Here is a 6,000-nt window from a genome sequence, read left to right as displayed (position 1 = left end):
TGTTGCCTCCTTTAAAAAACAAGAATGAACTTCTATGAAGTGCCTAAAATAGTCAAATTCATAAAGGCAGAAAGTAAAACACTGGTTACCAGGGACTTTGGTTGGAGAGAAGGGGGAGTTAGTGTTTAATGGAGATAGAGTTTCAGTTTGGAAAGATGAAAAAGTTCTAAAGACAGAGGGTGGTGAGGGTTGGACAACAATGGGAATGTTCTTAATGATACTAAACTGTACTTAAAAATAGCTAAAATGGTAAATTTTGTGTTACATATATTTTACCACAAAAGAGTCATTATTAAAAAAAAATTCAGTCCAAAAAAAACCCCAAAAAACAGAATGAGACCACAGGTAGAAAACAAGTTCAAACAGACAATATGAGGATATAAAAAATATAGGTGTTCAGAAAAACAATAAAAATAAATGGTTTGGGGGCAGCCTGGGTGGCTCAGTTGGTTAAGCCACTGCCTTTGGCTCAGATCATGATCCCAGGGTCCTGGGATTAGTCCCATGTCGGGGCTCCTTGCTCAGCAGGGAACCTGCTTCTCTCTCTCTGCCTCTGCCTGCCACTCTGCCTGCTTGAGCTCTCTCTCTCTGACAAATAAATAAATAAAATCTTTAAAAAAATAAATAAAAATAAATAAATAACTGGTTTGGGGTATTAATTTCTTTGAAGGAACTAAATATTGACTACTGGGAAATTATTAGTATACTAATACCATATTTGAAAAATTTAACTTGTCACAGGAAATATCTCCAAGAGAAAATGATGAAAATTTAAAATTTGGGTTGATTACTGGAAACACTCCCTGTCTGAGAGATAAATATTAAATTATGAAATGGTCTCCTCAGGGAAATTGTGAAAGTCATCATCGAAAATATTAAAAATTAAATCAGATAAAACATTAGGCAGGCCTAATGTAGGAAATGATCCTGGTCTGGTTTTGGGGAGAGAGACTGGAAGGCTTATTGGGGCTTTTCTATTATTTATTTTAAAGATTCTGCCAAAAAGCATAACCCATATGCTCAGTTTCCGGCAGAAGCTAGAAATTGTTGTTCAGCGTTCCCAAAGAAGCAAGTGGAGGTAAGGTTTGGGTGCCATTTCAAGTGTATTAAACTAGAGACGCAGATGGCCCAGCTCCTACACCACCAAGCATACTCAGTTGGCTTGACCACGTGAAAAGAAAGAGCCAAATGCAAAACAGACTTTTCCTTCCTTAAAAGCTGAGCAAGCACTTCATAGTCCTCCAAGGAGGGAAGAGGTCTCTGGTGGATTGAAGAATGTAGCTTATGTGGAAGGTCTAGGTGAGGTGTCATTTCTTTGCCCCAGATAGTAGAGGCCTGAGTCTCTGGAAGCCATGAGGAATGAAAGAGAAAGGTGTGAAGCCTGCCCCAGGTGTGGTATAGCTACTACCAAAAAAAAAAAAGTGTATATAGGTGCAAACTTTAACGTACAGTAAACCTGTTAACAAAACAGTCCAGACAAATAAACTGGGCTCTAAACTACAAAACAAACTCCTCTCTTGAGGCATGAAGGCAACAGAGATTGGGTAAAGACTTTAGGTGTGGCGAAAAAGGGCACGTGTCCTCATCACCAGTTTTTCACAGACCAAATGAAATTATTTATGAGGGATGATTGAATCTCAGAGATACAAAATTATTTAATATGTGTTCAGATGTTCACCTCCTTTAGAAGTGAGAGAAGTCCGATGGAAGCCTTCAGGGAAAAGCCTTTATAGACTTTGAGGATGAATGGTAAGGAATTTTGTGATTTGAAAATTAAAAATCCTACTTAAAATGGAGTCTTTTCTACAGTTAGAATAGAATAACAAATGTTTTTGTTAGAAAGGAAATATTTTAAAAGATAAATCTAAACAAAAGTAATAGAAAGTAGCATTATGTAGAGAATACCATCATCCTAAACAAGAAACGAAAAAAAAATAGAACCTTATGAAGGGAAAGAGGAGAAACCTACAAGAAGTATAAAGAAAAATATGTTGATATGTAGATGACAGAAAACCCGAGACTTTCTCAGATAGCCCTTTAGCAAGTTATGCATGAAAGGATACTTACTATCCATTTGTTGTTATTCATTCAACAAACATTTACTGTGTGTCTATTTTTGTGCCAGGCATTGGTAGGCATTGATGATGCTCTCGGGGAAATGCTGTGATGCAAAAGAGAAGCGTGAAAAAGAGCAGGTAACAGAGTGAGCTGATCCAGCCTGGATCATCGGAAAGCTTCCTCCACATGGAGTATTCTCACTGTGTCTCTCAGTATGGGTCTCCCCGTAAGCAGATCTGAAGATAAGGATTTGGGCACAAGCGACCTGTTGAAGAGTTGGTTCCAGAAAGCTCTATGGATGAGAAAGGAAGTGAGACAAGGAAAGGAAGGAAGGAAGATCATTAATGCACGAGGTAGCACTGTGGGTAACTGGAGCTTGGTCCTACTGGGGACTTTCTGAGAGACGTTGTGGAATGTCCCTTAGAATGTCTTACTAAGGAGTATGGGGCTAGGCCTTTTATCCAGCACCTCCCATCCCTCCATAGTTAAGGGTCACTCCAGGTGTGTTAAATTCCTAGCACTTGACCCTCCCCTCAGGCAGAGAGAAAAAGGACATTTATATAAACATTATAAGGCAGGGGTTCCCAAATCTTCAGAATCATCTGGAAGAACCAGATTGCAGGACCCCATCCCAGAGTTTCTGATTCCGTAGGTCTGAAGTGGGGTTGAAGAATGCATTTCTAACAGATTGCCCAGTGATGCTGATGCTGTTGGTTCAGGGACGACACTTCGAAGACCACTGCTCTATGCCAGCTCTGGGCCAGAGCATCAAGAGTATCTGTGACATACTAATATCTAAAGGATAATAGTCATCAAGGAGACAGAGGGTCAGAGGGAAACTAGAGCTGTCTAGGTAGAGGAAACCCTCTATAAAGACCTGAGGCTAGAGGGAGTCTGCCTGGGTAAAAGGAACTGCAAGGTAGTGCCGCATGAGACAGAGAGAGAGAGAAATTAAAGCAAGTGCATGGGGATGAGATCAGTCAGGACCCTGGAGGCATGGTAAGGGTTTAGGATCTGTTTCCTAAGAGAAAGGCAAAAGTATTGAATAGTTTTACACAGGACAGTGACCTGATCAGATTGCATTGTTTAAACGTTCATTCCTGGGGTGCCTGGGTGGCTCAGTGGGTTAAGCCTCTGCCGGCGGCTCAGGTCATGATCTCAGGGTCCTTGGATCGAGCCCCACATCGAGCTCTCTGCTCAGCAGGGAGCCTGCTTCCTCCCCACCCCCTGCCTGCCTCTCTGCCTGCTTGTGATCTCTATCTCTCAAGTAAATAAATCTTTAAATATATATATATATATGTATATACATGTTCATTCCTGCTACAGCACTGAGAACATTGGGAGGGGCCAAGACAGGTATGGAGACCCCCCATAGGTTTCCATTGCAAAGCCAGATAGGAGACCACAGTGGCCTGCACTAAAGCGGTGGCAGTAGAGATAGAGAGAAGTAGATGGGTCTCATAAACACATCTGAGAAAGAATAAACAGGACTTGATGATGGATTAAGAAGAGGAAAGAGGTGAGAATGTATCACGGATGACTCCTAAGTATCTGGTCTGTTCAGTCGGGTTGAGAACTACCTTACAAGGAGAGATCCAGGGTTCAGTTATGTGCACGTTGAGTCTGAGGCGCATGGGGGACACCTAAGTGGAAACCTGCAGTGAGCAATTAGGTATACAGCCCTAGAGCTCATGGAACTGCTTAAAAGCATAAAGTTGACTAAAAGTCAAAATGGCTGCATGAATGTTTCAGTGAAGCTCAATTTTAAAGTAAGCTTTTTCGGGGCACCTGGGTGGCTCAGCGGGTTAAAGCCTCTGCCTTTGGCTCAGGTCATGATCTTAGGGTCCTTGGATCAAGCCCCACATCGGACTCTCTGCTCTGCAGGGAGCCTGCTTCTTTCTCTCTCTCTGCCTGCCTCTCTGCCTACTTGTGATCTCTGTCTGTCAAATAAATAAATAAACTCTTTAAATAAATAAATAAAGTAACCTTCTTCCTCTCTTTCATAAACCTTCCCTCTTCCCTTCTTAGCCTTTTGTTTCAGGAACCCAGTACCACCCCAAAGACAGAACAAAGGAGGCCAGCAGCAAGCAGCTAATTCCTGTAAAAACCAGCTAGATCTTGCATTTCCCTCTTAAACACCCCCACACACACACCTCCCCAGTCCCTGCCTCTGGGGAAGGCTTGCAGGTTTTTTTGAAGGTCATAAATTGCTGCGGCCTCCTTTGCCAGGCAAAGCAATGAAGCTATTGTTCCTCTTTATCCCAAACTGTCTTCATGTGATATTTTGCACCAAAGCACAGAGGCCAGTTTTTGGTGATTTAAATTTGGGAGTTCTTAACATGTAGCTGATATTCAATCCATAGGCCTGAGTGAGCCCCCTAAAAAGAGATCTTTGCATGAGAGCAAAAGGAGGCTCAAACAGAACCTCAAGGACTCCAACAAATCATGGTTATGATGAGGAACTTGAGCCAGCAAAAGGGTCTGAGAAGAAGCAAAGGAAGACCAGGAAAATATGGTATGACAGGAGACAAGGGAAGTGTCACAAAGATGAAAGGGTTAAGAACTGCCAAGAAATCAAATCAGGTGAGGGCTTTTAATGTATGTATGTATGTATGTATGTATGTATGCATGCATGCATTCTTAAGGTGAGAGTTTAAAATGCATTTCAACTTTAGGGAGATGGAGGTAATTCATGAGCCCAACATGAGCCACTTTAGTGGAACAGGAGACAGAAACAAGGATGAAATTTGTTCCATAGAAAGAAAGTGATATGGAAATGGAGACAGTGAGTATAAAGACAATGCTTAAAATACTTTTGAGAAGTTTTGGTATCTACAAAGGGGAAAACAACAACTAAGATGACAGTGAAGTCTGGGTGTACTTCATGACCTACCTGTCTTCCATCCAGTCTTTCAAATGTTGGGGAAGACTGGAGCATATTTAAATGCTGATAGGAAGTTTCTGGGTCGAGAGAGTCTGAAGACACTGGACATGGATAACTGAGAATTTATGAATTGAGAGTAGGAGGAACTGGAATTCAGGGCACACGTGGATTAACCTCTGATAAGAACACGGGTGTCTCTTTTGCCTAATGGCAGCAAAGGAGGAGAGAGCACCTTGTGCAGACACTGGCAGGATTAAAGGTTCAGTAACACAAGTCAAGGGGTTTCTACCCAGATGGCCTCAGTGTTCAATGGAAATAGGGGATGAAGTCATGGGAGAGGGAGGAGTGAGTCTAGTTTGGAAGGGGCTAAGGTTGACTATTCAAGGGCAGTGGAGGAGACTGGAGAATGATATTTTTTGGGGGGTGGGGGTTGGCAGGAGAGGTGCGGTGTGGTGGGAGGCTGAGAATCCCAAGCAGGCTCCACACCCAGTGCAGAGCCTGAGGCGAGAGCTTGATCTTACGACCCTGAGATCACAACCTGAGCCAAAACCAAGAGTTGGACGCTTAATGGACTGAGACACCCAAGTGCCCCTGATTTTTTTTTTTTTCAATAATGGAAGGGAAAAACAACCTCATGGCTTGAATTCAAACTGATTTTCTCAAGTGGGCTGTTTTTGTATGAAGATGAGGACAGTACCTGTAAACATCGATATACTTTACAGCTCAGAGATCAGAGACACCATGCTACTCAATATGCATGTGTCCCTGAGAAACACACCAATATTTATATGTGGTGTTTATACTTTTGGTTCTAATGATCTTCTAGAGTTTAAGTTTTTGGAGGCATGGATCTGGGATGTGCATCTGGGATCATCTGGCATGCTACATCTCATTCTTTCATTTCACAATTGTTGAGCACTTGCCATGTGACAGGCACTGGGCTGGATGCTGGGGGATATGACTCTGAATGAGGCAGATGAGGGCAGGTTGCCATAAGGACCTCCATTCCCGTGGACTACAACACTGATGGAGCTAGTCAGCACAATGCAATTGGAAGT

This window comes from Mustela erminea, chromosome 5 (assembly GCF_009829155.1).
Source record: "Mustela erminea isolate mMusErm1 chromosome 5, mMusErm1.Pri, whole genome shotgun sequence".
Lineage (NCBI taxonomy): Eukaryota > Metazoa > Chordata > Mammalia > Carnivora > Mustelidae > Mustela > Mustela erminea.
Note: the sequence above shows the minus strand (reverse complement) of the source record.